Here is a 16,946-nt window from a genome sequence, read left to right on the forward strand (position 1 = left end):
CACAGTTCTTTCACCCTCGCCTTTTGCATTGACAAATCTTAACTAAGGAGTTGATCACTTTTATATTTAAATTTGCCCCAATGTTACTGTTGCAGACATGTCAGTATGGATGTTTGTATTGTTTTTTAAGAAATGATCAGGTTCATCACCTTCAAGAAAATAGGCATAACCTAATTGGCATTGCATAGTACGTCGCAAACTGTTTTTCAGGGCACTGCAAGACATCACTAAAACTGAGTGCTATGTTACAAAAATTTCAGGTCTTGTGTAAACATTACAACCTATATTGGAGTTCAGGTAATCAGGTGGGCATCTGAAAATATCAAGTGTATCTCAAAATACTGGACTGCTGTTTTGAGTGGATTATGCTCTTCTATCCCTTTATCATTTTTGATGAGAACAAAAACAGTGGGGTAATGAAATGTACAAGCTGTCTAAATACAATGCAGTCAAATAAATGGTTGTTTATTTCCTTTTTAGTGGGAATTTCTAATGATTGTTTTATTTTGTCTACAAAATATGAATTCATGCTTATTCTTGAGAGAGAAATGGAGGAAAAAAAAATTGCAAGAGTTGTTTACTGCTGCTTGATTTTCATTTCCAGGCCTGTGTTGGAAGCATCTTGAATAGCTTTTACGTAAATATCAGTGTCATAGGTTAGTGGTTTTTTCCATGTCTATTAAGTTAAGACTAATGCACTCGTTCTGGGCTTCCCTGGGAGATAAGAGTGGGGTTTCTTTTATACTTAAGTTGTAATAAGCAAGAGTTCAGAATTGCTTTGCCTTCCTTGCAGATCTGACAACTATATCTCTTAAAAGTCTATGGCGGAGTCTACAGATTTTTTTTTTTTAAATCCTGTATGTTCTGTTCCCTCTACAGTTACATTTAGGCTCCTAAGATTTCCTGGGACTTTGCCAGCAAGCACTGTGCCTCTTCGGCTGTGGGTTTATAAGAGGTATGCAGATGACTGAGAGTTGTAACCAACTTCTGCTAAAAGTTGCTGGTCGCCTGCCAGCAGCACCAGTTCTTTTGTTCTTCCAGCTTTTTTTCTGATTCCTTACAGCTAGGGTACCTAAATACTAGAGTTCATTGCAAATTAAGGCTTCACAAATGTTTTACCACTTCTTACATTTCTTTCTATTTATCCCAGCAGCAGGAAGTGTCGTACATAAATGGAAATTTCTTTCCAGCTTCAGGAACTGAATGCGGAGTGTTGCCTGTAACTTTTTACATAGTCATAAATAACCCTGATGCTTTTTTTTTACTCCACCAATTCCTCCAAGTACTGAATTCCGTGAAGATAAGGGTTAAATTATTTTTCTTGTCTTGCACTGCAGTGTATTTATAGCCCTTGTATATTTACCTAGTATTACATGGGCTGAAATAGATTTGGAGAAGCCTAACATTTCTTTTAATGTGAAATTATAAGAAATATTTTTCTCACAGGGAGTCTAGACTATACAAGACTGGTTAGGTAATACTTTTAGAAATCTGTGGTTTATGTGTTGCCCACCGATGCACACTTTAAACGTGTAATTTCTTTAAATAGGCAGTGCAGAGGGATCCCGAGCTATGACTTGTACGAGGAAAAGAGGAATGTCAATTACATTTGCAGAAAGGTGTTTGGTAAAGAAGTGTTTTTTCTCCTTCTCTTGCTGTCCAGCTCCCTGTGGGACATGGGACTGTGACTACATTTTACTCTTGATCATCACCCTTCATTTTAAGTCTTAAGGGTGGTAGGGTAAAGAAAAGTGACATACGAAAGAGTTTAGAATAGATGAAATATTGATCTTCTTTACTTGATGTCCTCCACAGGAGGACAGTCCCCCTGCAGTGAAGTCTTTGTGAGCCCTCTACGAAGGAAGTTGTGGATGCTTGCAGTTCCTGTGAATTTGGGGAGTGAGGATCTTTTGAGGAGGGCTAAGTATATAAACCATGGGAGGCTCAGGAAGCTTCAGGAGCTGAAAATCCTCAACAGCTGGGAGACCATCCTTCCTTTTCCTAAGGCATCTCCTTGTGGCAACTCTTCCTGTATTCCTATAATATGGCCAATGCTTGAGGTTGGAGACTGGACTGAATGGACTCCTGGTCTAAGCCAAGGTGCCAGTGTGGGACAGAGCAATACTACCACAGCTGGGGAGCTGGCCAGCTCACAGGGACTGCTTTCACTCTGCAGGCATTAGAGGCTGAAAAGGCTCTTGATTTGTAGACTTTGGATCTGGGGCTCTATAGGACAAGTGGTGCTTTTGTGCAGTATTCTTTTGCTCTAATACAGTCCCAGGAAAGGTGCCCTGGCTATAAGTAGAATTTTCTATGTGTTTTTGTACCATGCCAGGGTTCTTTCCTCCTGCCAGCAGAGATGAATGCAACACCCCATTAACAGCCAAGAAGTGCTTTCTCGCCTTGAATTTTTCTCAAGTGTGCCTTGCTAAAAGATGATCTTGCACCTTGCTAGGATTGCATTTGGTGCAGTCCACTGCTGAAACACAGTTGTTTTCTAACCTCTTTCACAGAACATCTGTTATCATTTAGAAAACATTGCTAAATAAAAAAAAACATCCCTTCTGACTCACTGCCAGCAATCCCTATTTACCTAAGATAGGAAAAAGGTCAAATACAATGTGTGATTTATGGTCTGTGCAGTCCTCTGCCAAGGCTTGAGGGCAGGTCACTGCATCCTTTTGTCATATATGTATTACCTATAGGCTTTAGGTTGACAATTTCTGTCTTTTAGGTGATTGTGTAGCAAATTAGAGATTTTGTTGATTTTAAAGACCTGAGTAGAAACAGTGTACTGAAAAGTTTTAATAAGACTATTTTCAGAAATTTTCAGGTCCCTGTGGGGACATGTATTACCCCTCCAATTCAGATTTTGTTAAATCTCAGTATTTTATTTTAAACAAGGATGGAGAAATTTTAAACAAGGATGGAGAATGAATGATTCCCTGAATTTTTAGGCATTCCTTGCAGGTGGCTGGAACCTGTAATCTTGAGATGCAAGATACAGATTTAAATTACACATCTGTACTGACCAGAAGTCCCACCCTGGACCTAAGCAATTCTCCGACAATCAAAACTAAACCCAATAAGCAGCAACATAACAAAAAGTCTAAAATGCCTTTTTTTTTTTTTTTTTTACTTTTCTGAGATGTTTTCCCTGGTTTTAGGACCAGCTCATATGTTGAGGTTTTGGCTTTTCCTTAAAGGATGCAGAAAATTATTTCTGCTGAATGGGATGCTGCTCTCCAGGTGCTGCAGGGGTGGGAGAAGCTGACAAAGACAAAGTAGTGGCTAAAGATAATAAAATGGCAGCTTAATAGTAACTGGTTTCTGCTTTCCGTCTGTAATAAGATACCACCTGCTGCTTTCTTTTTTTGTTTGTAAAATACCAATGAAGGTGTAGGTTGAAAAAGTAGGTAACAGCAGCTTTGCAAAGGTAGGGAAGCTTTATGCAAAGGTAAAGTTATTATTGACACTATCTAGGGGGAGGCCAGACCTGTTGTCCATGAAACACCCTTCCACACAGAACTTTGAAAATACATGTTCTGTCCACGTGAATGTGCTCGTTTCCGTGAGTAATTTAGAGCAGACAAGTAATTGAATACTCTTGTGTTGCCACGGCTCCTTCCCAAGGGGTAGCTGTACTGGAAAAGACTCCTAGTCTAAAGCAAAATTAGTCTTTAATATTGGAAAGAATAAACAAATGAGCCCTCTGATGCAGTTCCTGTGGTTGATGTGTCACTTCTGAATTGCACTAAGTGTGCTTCAACCTCATTGACTCAAAGCATAAGGGCTTGATAGAGGAGCTAATTATATTAAGAGGAAAACCAGGTGCTCTTCAGCCAAATTAAGGATGTCCTTTCCATCTCCCTTCTCCATGCAATGACATGCTGATCTGAGCATCCTGCAGCTTTCCAGGGAATGAGTGGCAGTTTCAGGTGTGCAAAGCTGTCTTTGCCCATTAGAGGCTTGCGCCATGTTAGCAGCTTAATGCTGCTGTTCAGTGATACAATCTGCTAGAAAATGTGATGCTTCCCCTCCAGTTTTTTGCACGCATGACTTGATCCAGAAGCCTTAGGTCCAAAGTCTTGTGGCTTGCACAGAGTGTGTTTTTGCAGTTCTAAGCTGAGTTTGTTGGGGATGAGTGAGCTGGGCCATCTAAAAATGTAAACAGCCTCAAAGAAGTAAATAAATTGGGAAGTGGTTCAAGCTGTAAAACGTGGTTGGAGTCCTTTTCTGCAAATAGCAGAGATTTTTATCTTGCTGCCTGAAAGTGACACTCAAAAAAATTGCTCTCTTGGGGCTGGAAAAGAAGTTCCTCATTACAGAAAACAGGGCTGGATATGATTAAAAAAGAGAAAATGTTCTCCTTGGGGGGTTTTGTTTTATTGAAGTGAAAATTGAAAAGATGGCAATCCCTGAGCAGTCAATGAACCAATGATCACCCACAACGGTTTCATTTGTAAGCTAACAAATGGAATATGCAGAAGGCATCTGCATAGGTGCTACCTACCCTGCACTGAGCAAAGGTGAGACCGTTGTATAATCTCTGTATACTCAATCTTTTATACCTTGCCAAATATGCCAAAAATACATTTATTGAAGTGTCAAACTTCGATGGTTTGGCTCTGGCCATGTAGAAATGGCTTTTCTATCTCTTAACAGGAATTCTGTAGTTCTCTGTGAGAGTATTTTGCCATAAATTATGCGTTCTTGGAAAGTCCTTTGGAAGAAGTACACTCTGAGAACTTTTCCAATGTCAAAATCCCAGGAACACTTTGAAACCTACAGAAAGAAGCCTTTTTTCTTTCACAGTTCCTGGAAGTGACTTCTGTTTATTGGTCACCAGCTAAAGAGCTTAGTAAATACTTCCAAGCATGGAAATAAAAATCAAAGATTTGGAAAAACATCTGTAAAATATCTTTGTGGAGATCTTTTACCAGCTTCAGCCCTCTTCCACCCCTGTTTGAGCTTGGCAGACTTTTAGTTTTCAACCTCTTCTAACACTGAAAGAACATATTACTATGAGTAAGTTTTTTCTGGTAAATAGTTTTCAGGGATCTCTGAATTCCTTTAAGCAGCAAATTCCTGATCCTTGAAATTTAAAGATAATTTTCTGAGGTTTCTTTCAATTGCATCCAGCCCCTAAACTGTCTTCTGTTAATGTGTATCAGAAATCTAGCAGAATTGCTGGGGCTCTTTTACAGTGAATTGGTTCTAAAACATACCCTGTTGTCTTACAGTTCTTTCAGAAGCTAGCCCTGATGCTGTGCAGGGACAGCATTCCTGCAGACAAAGCAGTGAGCATCCACCCTCCCTCATCTGCAGGCAAAGAGCAGGTGATGGTTGTGCATCCACCTGGATGCAGTCAGCATCGGGCAGCAGTTTTAGGGCAGCTTAGGAGAAGAGCTGCAGTCCCCAGACAGGGAGAAAAAGAGGAAAATGAGGCAGCAAAGTCTGAGTGTGCTGGCATCTTTTGGATACACAAATTCTAGAAATCAGAACTGCTGCTGCTTTCGTGGCAAGTGCTGTCATTCCTTGGAGTATGTGGGTTGTCTGAGTCTTGTACAGACAGGAGGCTTGGGATACACCATGAGTGTTTCCTGAGAAAGCCTGTCATTTTCATCCTCCATGGGTTTTTTTCTCCTTGTACAAGAAAGAATGACTCCAAGTAGCGTTAACTTGCTTAAAACACTGGATCATATTTTGGTGGGGAAATGCATGAAAAAACAGAAAGCAAGGATTTGCTAGGAGTTTGTTACGGAGTTACCTTTTATCAGTGTTTAGTTATTAATAGAAGCCTGATGTCAGGGGCTTGTGCCAAAGCAGTTTTTGTAGGGAACTTCATGCAGCCACAGGGATTAATTCATAAAGCTGGTCCTGACACAGGATGGGCCTCTGAATCTTGTGTCCTAGATAAGGCTTGAGGGTTAGAGCACCTTACTTCACCAAACAGAAACTTTTCCTTTAAAATTAGGCTTCAGAGAAAACTAGTGAAATGCAGCTAATGAAACAGTAATAAAGAAAACCATTCTTTAGTGCTCAACTGGAATAGAAGCTACATCAGAAACTGTCTCATCCTGGGCAGATCTCTGAAACCTTTCTGGAACTGACAATAGAATAGGTTCAGTTAGCAATGCTAAAGGCCTGCTGCTTATCACAGCCGTCCTGGCTGTACCCCTGCCTTGTGATGCTGCTCCCCCTTACCCAACACAGATAGCAGAAGGACCCCTGGCCATGAAACTACAGCCACAGTTATACCTCTGGTTATTTTGGCTGTTTTCCCTGTTTCTTGCTATTGTCCAGCAAGAGGTTTCACCAAGGTTCCTGCAGACATGGGCAGTGAAAGTATTGAAGCTGATGGGGGAATAGGGTTGGTTTCAAAGGCTGCATGTGTGAAGGTAATAAATAGGAGAATAAAAAGGAGAGTTTGGCGAGTTATTTTTGCCATATCAGGTGTAGATCCTCTTCAGGTAAGTCAAATCTTCAGAATTCTGCTAGTTTTCTGAACTTCATCCCCAAAGTTTGAATACCACGGTGCCAGCTTACACCTCACACACATTGTTAAAAACTACACCTCAGGCTATGCATGATTTAAATGATGCTTACAGCTCACTTTTCCACAGACTAGCCCAACTTGCTTAGAAATGAATAGAAAATGAGTATGTTCTAAATTTAGAGGCCAAAGGAAAGTTTCGGCTCTCAGATACGGAGCTGTGTGTTTGCCAGTGTCTGACTACTTGGTTACAGCAGACGTATGGGTGAATTTTCAAACTGTTCTTTATTATGGGCTTACATGTTTAAGTTGGATGAATTAGGCTTGTCTGGCTCCCCCAACCATGAGCATGCCAGTATCAGTTTGGTCGTAAACATTTGGATACTGAGCTAAGGGGCTTCAGACCTCCACATCCTTGTTCTGAATTAATGGTGGTTATTTAAAATCTCAGAACCCCGTACAAAGGATTTGTTTAAGAGAAAATTTTCATTCAGAGTGGCCAGGGTTTGTGCCATGTGAACACCTGGACACCTTTTCAAGACCAAATTTACCACAGTTCAAGATTTTTCCTCTTGTGAAAGGCTCTGTAAAGGTTCTAACTGCTTTACAGTCTGCTCGCTTCTACAGCTGTGGCCCACAGCGCTCTTTATCTAGTTTGACAAGTATTACCAGGCTGCTTTCTGAAGATCTGGAGTTTATACAGTGTGTCTGGATTCTGCTGGAAGTCTGCTTTGCTGCTGCCTGCATGATCTAGCTTGTATGTGTTAGGTGAATAATCTGCAGCAGCAATGGTTTTGGCTTGCTGGTGTGACTGATAAGAGCTTTACATAGGAATGAGGCAAGAAAAGGTTGGGATACACAAGTCTAATCTCTCTGCTTGTTTTTTAGTAGGAAATAAGAGAAAGAGCAGGTAGGTGAGGCTGTGCAGGTGCATAAAGCAGTATCACAGGGCAGAGAATGGAGACCAAGGATGCAAGTCCTCTATTTTCATGTGTTTTACACACTAAGTATAAGCCAAACCTGGTTAAATGGATTCTTCCTTGGCAGTAAGTGCTTGGTTACCCACCCCTCAAATTACCCCCACAGGGGTGGGGAAGGGAATAGGGGCTGGGGAGTGATTAGGGAAAGAAGGCAGCAATGGAATCTCAGAGGTGTGGAGCTGATGCATTTGTCACTTTCATGCACAGAGACCATGGGGGCAGGTTCTCTGGCTGGCTTGCTGGGATTTTGCAGATAATCTGCAAGCAAAATGCAGAAAAATGGAAACACCCTGTCTGTTGTAGAGAGTTCAGGAGGGTCTGCACTGAAAGGGCAACACGATTCACCTGAGGGGCTGTATGTGGCCAGAAGGGGATACTTGAACAGGTTGAGAGGCGATGTCCCTAAGTGTAACCAAACACAAACAATTGAACTTTTAGTGTGCAAAAGGCCACCAGACCCTTTGGAAAAAACAGAAAGAGGGTGAAAGGTAGCCCTGGCTCCAGACCATGTGTGTGCCCTCCTCCAAGAAAAATATATCCCTTGGCAAGGATTAACAGCTTGTGATTTATTTCTGCTGGGTTAGTGAACTGAATGAGCTCTCAGAAAGGTTCAGCTAGTGGTGGGAAGGCTAAGAGCAAAGGAAGGGAGAGGTGGACTTCCGTATATTAGCTGTGATGAACTGAGAGAGCAGCTCATGAGTAATTTCCCCCAGAGACAGTTCAGCTCTGAGCTGAATGCTGGCAGCTCTTACTGCCCTCTCAGGGTGTATTCCCATTGAGTAGCTTCCAACTTGGTTACAAAATAACCCAGATTTTACACCCAGATTAAACTCTGCTCTTGTGTACATCTACCCTAGGAACAAAAATGCCTGCCCTTCAGCCTCTGGATTTCCAGCCCGCTCTGATTAACCTTTCTTCCCCTCAGAGTGATGCACTGGCAAGGACTCTCTGCAAAGAGCTGGAAGACAGAGGCAGCTTCTCAAGAAGTTGCCCCCCTGATCTGTGTCCACCACATCCCCTGCCCTGACATGCACATGGCCAAAGAAGTATCATGATCACATCCTTGTACAAGCATGCTGTATGTGCTCTGCCCATCACAGAGAGCCGAGCCTCCTCTGGGATGGTTTGAGCAGCTAGATAAACGTTTTTGTGTTTAAGAGCGGGGAATTAATCACACTTGCCAAATCCTTCTTGGTAAATAAGATTAAGCTTTACCGAAGAAAGCTGAAATTATAAACCCTACTTTTCCATTTGAAAACTCCTTTGTTTCCTTTGAGTAAAGCTTTTTCTTTCTTAAGAACACTTGGAGTTACTGTCTGGTTCTGGGAGATGTATGGTCAGGGCTTCCTCCTCAGAGCCTTTGCAAAGGCGACAGCTTCGTTTCATCTGCTTCAGTCCTGAAATATGGTGGTGCTCAAGTCCCTCAAGAGGACCCTGAAGGAGCTTGAGCCCAAGTCCATGTACTTCACCATGGGGAAAAATGCGTTGGGTTTAAATGACCAAGGAGCTATGACTCTTAAAACCTTAGGAAATGTATCATTGCAACAGAAGGCATTGCAGGTTGGCAGCCTGGGCAGAAGCTGAGCAGCTTCAGATAATGTCACCTTAGGGGATGGGGAAAAAGCCCATATGGTTCTTTCAAACCAAGCTCTGCTCTCCTGATCTTCCATCACATTTAACTCAAGATACCTAACTGTGAGAAAAGGCTTGGTTTCATGTTAACAGGCTTTAATTTGGTGGGTAATGCGCTTGCTTCTCCAGGTATTGAGTTACTGTCTTCTGAAAGCAAAGAAGTTTCTCCTCAAGATTAGGAGCCTCATGGGCATCTATTTTCCTAGTCTCCAAAGTAACACCTTTCTTCTCATGGCAACAGGAAGGCAGTGGTGCTTTCTCTGCAGGGAAAAAAGCATGAGAAGAAAACCTGAGATGATCTTGTTCACATGTTTGGGGGTGGGTGGTTGGTTTATTTTTCTGTCTGGGATCTTTTTGTTTGTCATTTTTAAAAAAGTCATCTTTCCTGGGCTTTTTGAAACACACCACGGGGCTGATAAAGTGCAGCAAACATCCAGTCTCTGGGCATGATTTGTATATTAATGCATGAATTCAGCACTGCTGAATTATACTACACTTGGACATCAAAGCAGGCCATTAGGGAGTGGCTAGAAGATGATAGCCATGGGCCCAGGGAGCTGGCAGGGGTTGCTGGTGGCATTCCCACAGGAGCGGAAGTCCCGGCGGTGAGCAGGGTAAGACTCAACTTTATTCTTGACTCACCGGTGTTGTCTAATAGAAGAATTGCATATGGTTGGCAAAATCTGCCACTGAAAGGAAGTAACTTCAGAGAAAACATTGCCCTAAAAGAATTAAATCATTTTTCTGATGACAGAAGCTGTCTGATGAAGCACTATGGTGCATTGAGTGAAATTTTACAATGTCCTCTTCCCTGATTTTGTGAAAACTTCTTTACAAAAAACACCACAATTTCAAAACCACCAGTCCCATGAACCCCAAAGGCAAAGGACTTCATTCTATACAAACAAGCAAAACAAATAGGTAGGGTTGCCATAGGCAAGTGTCATTTTCTTGGTACAGGGCCTGAATCTGAACACATCTGTGTTAAGAGTAATGATTTTCTTTAGAAAAATTATTACTCTGGTTTGGAACTGATTCACTCCCTGCTCCGGATCTTGGCACCCCTTTCCAGTTCCTGGTGTGAGCACAAAGGCAGGTCTTACTGTGCTCAACTATAACATCAGTTACAGAAACCAGGCACTTCAAAGGTGGGAAATGAAGAGGTAAGACCTCATTCATTTTAACCATTTCCACATCATAACCACTTACGTGTCTTTTTTTGATGATAAATAAAATCCCTTTCCCTCTCTGCCACTATCTAATTTTAACTTGGACTGATACTTAGCAGTCTTCTCTGGGTTTGGTTGTTTCGGGGGGGGGGGGGGGGTGGGTTGGGGTGTTGATACATGCAATAGTTTTTTTTTACTGTTTTGTAGTATTTTCTGACACAGATGAAGACTGTGCTCCCATAATTTTGACATCTCAATCAGAAAACTCATCTGTGTGTTGTATCAGAAGAGCAAAAATGGTGGGTAACCCTGTATTATGAGTAGCTGAACGTCTGTTTTCCCATGGTAAGTGAAGATATATTGCACCAGCTATGACCCAGGCCCTTCAAGTCCCCCATCCAGATGTGACATCTTACTTTGGAGGCCACAGTCCTACAGAGAGGAGACCAAACACCTGATCCTGCAGCTGCAAAATTGTAGGCTCTTACATATTACTTGAAGGAAAGTCTTCTACCACCTTCACAGACCAGCATACCCACCAGGACCACCATCAACCCCTACAGGTGCTCCCATGAGGCCATAAAGCTTGTTTTTGCTCTTGTGCATTGTTAGTGACCTCACTTTGCGTTCACTAGAACCTTTGCCATACCAAGCTTTTTAAGAGGGATGGAAATTCATAGAATCCTAGAATACCAGGTTGGAAGGGACCTCAAGGATCATCTGGTCCAACTTTTCTTAAGTTGTGAGAGAACTGATAAACAGTATTTCAGTATCACCCTCTTGGAGTAAAACCCCAAATAGATTGAAGCTTTGTAGAGCCGCTCTCCTTTGCCTTTAGGCTAATTATGGATTTGCACTCCTCGCTGTTTTCCTGGACATTAGCTGAGATGGAGTAAAACATTAAGTTTGAGATGCCAAAGATTGGGGGCTTTTGCCATGGCATGGTAGGAAGGAAGAAAAGAGTCAGAAAAGAAGAAACCCTCCATCCTTAGAAACTGTACAAAGCTGGCTGCCTTGAAAGCAGTTTCCAAACATTAACTGAGCTGCACAAGATCCCTGCAGGTAGTTAATTAAGTATCATCTTCTTTTGAAAGATGGGAAGGAGGAGAAAAAAAGAAATAAATAAATGAGGGCAGCATATCAAAACCCAGAGCAGCAATGGGCTGTTCCCTTCTCCTCATCCTCAGCTTCAAAAGGGGGCCAGGTGATTTGTTCTTAGTAGGTAACCCTTCATCCAAAAGATGTAGGGTCTGTGGGAAGATTTTAATCTCTGTTGCTTTATGGCCACTTCGAGACCCCCTGCTTACAACTGCAAAGTGGTCCTGGAGAGCCTTGGGAATGAGAAAATGCAAAATAAAGGATAAAGCAGGGGTTACTGCAAAAACTGATTTTAGGAATCAGAGACTTCTTGGTTTTTTTCCTTTTTTTAGCTCTAGCTTTAGCACAATACTTTCTGGCACAGTTTTATGACTTTTTAGTAGCATTTAGCTGGATTGTTGTTACAAATTAGCTTTACAAAGATAGTGACAATAAATTGTTGTGGCTGGAAATTGGGATTTCGATAAAGCAAAACCAGAGAAAAACCCCAAACCAAACCGCTGCTTTTAAGCTTATTTAGTTCTCTTGGGTTTTTTAAGAGTGGCCAACTCTTCGGGAAGAGTGCAACTTTTAAAACGTATTTTGCAAAGACCCACGGACACATTTTGAACAAAAATACTTTTGCTCAGAATAATAAGTATCAAGTTTGGAAAAACACCCAGGACCATGTCAGCACTGTATGCTAATTCCCCATCTGACCTTAAAAAAACAAGCCTTAATTTTATCAGTTCTCATTACACTGAAGCAGTAATGGGCTCATGGTCCCAGTATAGTGCGAGATGTAGCTTCGATAGCTTTTTTTCAAGTCAGAGAAGCACTAGAAGAAAAAGCAGTTCCAGCAAGTCTCCGAAGAGAGGCTTTGTGTAGCAAAAAGCAGTATTTTTATGCCAGCTTAGCTAAACTGAAGGAGGTGGTTTGTGTGTTAAATATAAGGATCACCTGGCTTTTAATCTCACCCCTTTTTTTGTGGTGCAGACAGAAATCACGAGCCATGCTGTTTGCTTTTGTGTGGTGTTTGCAACTGGGAACAAGTGGCTACCAACAAGAGACAAGCAGTTGGTCCTCCGTGTTCAATGAAAGGTGTGCTTCTGCAAGGGGTGACTGCAAAACCAGCACTTTCTTGCTCCTCTCCCAGAACAGTCATTATCTAGCATTTTAATTGACTACCAAGTTAATCGAGTCATTTTGGATGTTAAATCATGTGCTGCATAAAACCTGGTTTGATTAAGCGGGTCATTTGCAGTCTGCCTGAACCACCAGCTGTTGCAGCATGGGTTTCTGGTGTGTCTCAAGATGACTTAGAAGGAACAGGGAAATTCAAGGCTGGATCAGCAACACAGCAGTGTTTTGCTCTACCTCATCATTGAGGGTATGTGTTAGCAAAGCATGCTGCTGATAGGAGGGAAGGAGAAGGAAAGCTGCATGGACGAAAATAGGAGAAGCTCGAGCAGATGAAGGATTCCTCAGATTTGAGGCTTCCCAGGACCAGCACAGGTATCTCAACACTGAGGACACTTTGTAAAGGCTCGTATTTCTGTAAGAGCCATTGGGAGGCCAAGGGAGAGCATGATTGTTAAGGACTGAGGTAAGCCAGCGCAGCTGAGCTTCACTGCAGCTCTGTGTGGGGACAAGAGCTCATCAAAACTGCTGCTGCAGAGATGAGACCTCATTCACTGTCTCTGGCAGGAGACACAAACACATGCACTTGGCTCCCTCATGGAGGCCAAAGTCCACTCTGAGGAATGAGTTAGCACTATTAGCTTTGTGCAATGCTTAAGCCGTCAAAACAGGATTTAAGTGAAGCTTAAGCAATGAGCAGGGTCCTGCAGGGACCTTTTGTCCTCTGATCAGAAGCCCTAAGCAGAGCTAAGGAAGAAGGAAGGTCCCTTGCAAAGTCCCTTGGGAAAGGGTGAAAGCCAGGCAGAGACTTTAGGGGGAGCTGACGGGGAAAAAAATAAATAAACTGAGGAAAGACAGAAGGGGAAGAAACCAAGGCTTTGTTTTGCAAGTGAGATGCATAATTTTTCCCATGTTCCTGCTCTCTGGAATGATGAAATGAGGTGCTCAAGGAATGGTGCAAGGAGCGAGTTACAGCAAGGAACAGCCAATCAAATACTGTGTTGCTCTCCTGTCAGTGTGCCAAGTTCTGTATTTACTCTCAAGTTCACTTTTGCAGCCTGCTCACCCATTGCTGGATGCACTATCAGTCAGAGCCAGTGTGCAATTAAGCTTTTCTGCAGGAATTCACAGGATGAGCCATTCCCACAGCATGTCAGTAGGTGGCAAAAAGCTACAACCCTTGTACCAAGCAAGAAATAACTACATTTCCTACTCGTGCAAGAGGAGGAGGTATGTGTAGGCTGCAATGTCCTGTCAGTGGAGATTGATCATGTTCCCCCCAGACAGAGATCTATGCACCAGCACTGCTGAGAAGGAGGGGGCATCCCAGAAAGTCCAACATCCCATACCAGGAGCAGGTAAAGAGGCTCAGAAGAGACACAGGAGCCGCCTTCCTCCTCTTGAATCATCAGAGGACCCTTGTGTCAACTCCTGACCTTGCTCAGGAATTATTTAAAGAAAGCTGGAAAATGTAAAGGGCTTAATCACTGTTTCCAGCATTGGAAAACAACAGGTTTATGGTTGTGCTATCGCAGATAGATGAAAACATGCCACGGTTGATGTTTTTCAAGCTCATAATAATACTTTAATCTTTACGTACAGCCTGAAATGGAGCTGCTCAAGTAGATGTTCTTATGCACTTTTCTCTCATGGCTTTGTGTAAGCAGATTGGAGCAATCCCAGTTGCCTGTCACACACCTTCCAGTGAGGCGGGGCAGATAAAGGATTTAGTAAGGTTACTGGATACATCCCAGTGGCTTTGACAGTGGTTGGGTTTTTTTTTCTGCTTTTGAATGGGGGTTGGGGGGAAGGGAGGAAGTTACATGATGCTGGACACTTGCATTCCTGAGGAGATCAAATACTCTGAGCACCAGGTGGGACAGAGACCAGGAAGGTTAGAAAATCACATTAATCTACATTACTCAATGAGATCCAGTTACAGCATGGCTGTGTTCAACTTTATTTACCTAACACCTCTCTTAATTAAGTGTGAGTAAATAATTTTTCTGCTCAGGAACAGTAACGGATATTACCGCAACCCTGGCTACTTTTTAAATACAGAGGTGAGGTTCATTGGCATTTCCTCTAATAGGTTTTACATTTAATTGGTGTTGATTTTCTCAGACATAAACCACTGATGCTGTCTTCCACCAACTCAGTTGTTGTCTCCTTCAGGCTGAGCATTATCGTTTTGTTTTAAAATTCAGCAAAACCAGTTCAGCTGATCCTGAGCTGGAGAAACTTGGTTGACTCTGGCCACATTTATACCACCACTAGAAACTTCCTATAACCATTTCACTGGGAAGACCAAATGTATTTATGTTCTGCGGCTGGGATCTACCTCACCTAAATCTCCTCTTTCTTCATGGCTGTGCCATTTACTGATACCCACAGTCACATCAACTGCATACGATCTCCATTCTTTGTCATTTTGGTGAAAACTGGTAATGTGAATTTTCTGAAGGTGCTGAATCATGGCTGAGCAGCTTCTGCCTCAGCACAGATCCTGAGTGGAAACATGTTTAACCTGCAGGATGGGTTCAGCCTTGCATCAGAGCTGGGTGGGTGGTGCAAAATGCTTTGTCAGCCAGCAGGTAGTTCACCCCATCCCAGGATAGACAGCGGAAATATCATCCCCTGAAATACCCCTTACTCCTCCTCTCATGTTCTTAGCTACTAACAGAGTAGGTGTCTGTTTTATATCAGCTTCACAGCCCTTAGGTATCCTTAGATAGGTCAAATACCACTCTACTTCCCTGCTCTGAATCCTTCCCTCTTGGCTCTTTCCCCTCTGACTACAGTGCTCCACACCACCAAAATCAAACCCCATGCAGGTTTCCTTTAAAACTCATTTCACACCTGTGCCTGCCAGCTGGGATGAACCAGTGCTCCAGCCTCTCTTCCTCCCTGTGGAGGCATGCTGGGGTCAAGGTGAGGGGCTCTGCTAAAGCACAGGCACTGGTTTCTGTGGTAGGTGACTTGGGTTGAACCTGTGTGTGCTCAGTTATGCTGAGTGGCAGGTTTCATCCTCTCCATTACAGTTGACTGTAATGACTCAGCCTTCAAATGTTGAGCTAGTATCACGCATTTGGAAGTAGGAGCTATTCAGAGAAAAACAGCTCTGTAAAATCTTCCTTGCTGAGTTGCAGCACACATGTTGTGGGTTTTCTTTCCATCTTCTGTAATTTGCAGAAAAGTCTAAGTTTCACCTTTAGTAATAAAAAACCATCTTCATTTCCAGCCTCTGGAAAGATGTTAGAAAACAAGACAAGAGGGTGAGTTGCTATTTGCCTCTCTGCAGCCTGTAATGAATTAATACAATCGAGAGCAGCACAGTCAAACAATTTTGAGCACCAGAAGTAGGAAGCAGGTTTGCTGATTTTATAGCCTCTATAAGAGCAGATTTTGCACACTGTAAATTGATAAATTAGTGCTCAGAGTCTCATCTCTGCACAGTTTGTGATATGCATCAACTCGTCCACATACAGTTCTCCGTGGGCAGCACTCTTCCCCAAGACCAGCAATGGGATTATTGGAAAACTAATCATCTCTGTCTGAGATAAATTGCATTTCTACCAATTATAGCTTAATTGTTGACAGATGGGAATGCAGAAGGGCGATGTATCACATAGAACAGGTGTATAGACAAGTGCCAGATTAATTGTTCCAGCCCATTAAATCATTGACCTTTTCAGCATACCCTCAACATTGAATTCAAGGCTCTCACAGTATTTTCAGCTCACACACAATGACCATATTTATCAGCGAAGTTCTCAGGAGCATTTTTAAAACATACAGATTCCAGACACAGACTTATTAGCTATGAGCAGTTCTCTTCTTTCTCTTTCTTTGTGTTTGGGTTTGTTTTCTTGACTTTTCAGTGAAATGATACATGGTGACTTCCCCAAAGAGCAGTTTTCTCCATGAAGCATGTAGACATGCTGTAATGGGCTATGCATTTAGGGATGTCAAAAAGAGAGATGAAATCAGGACAGAGAAGCTCAGTGCTGGGCAGCTGTGCTGGAGGCTCCACCTTTGATTTGGGTCTTGGGCTGTTATTTCCAGCTCCTGCTCCACCTAGGATTTTCAATAAAGTTGAGCTAAATACTGTTGAAACTGAGTCAGCCATGGGTGTCTGATTCCCCTAAATATGTGTAAAAATGTGTCTCCTGCTGTTTTGCTGGCTGTATAATCCAGGAAGTTGAGGATGCAGCACATACACATCCAAAACAGCTTTGTGAGAAGTAGCGCAGGTTTGAGACAGTGATGCAGGACATGCTTCATCTGTCCAGAGCTACCCAAGCCCTGAGCTGTCCTCGGTAATTGAGACCGGGCTCCAAATCTAGTTATTCTGAATGTCTTAACTTGTAAACTAAGATGACAAGATTTCCAGCTGAAGCAAATGGAAGTCGCTGTGATGATAATCATGTCTATTACTCCTGGAGTCCCTGC

The sequence above is a fragment of the Neopsephotus bourkii genome, unplaced genomic scaffold (genome assembly GCF_033783945.1).
Source record: "Neopsephotus bourkii isolate Nb327-2 ecotype Australia unplaced genomic scaffold, CSIRO-AGI_Nbou_v1 NB_95, whole genome shotgun sequence".
NCBI lineage: Eukaryota > Metazoa > Chordata > Aves > Psittaciformes > Psittacidae > Neopsephotus > Neopsephotus bourkii.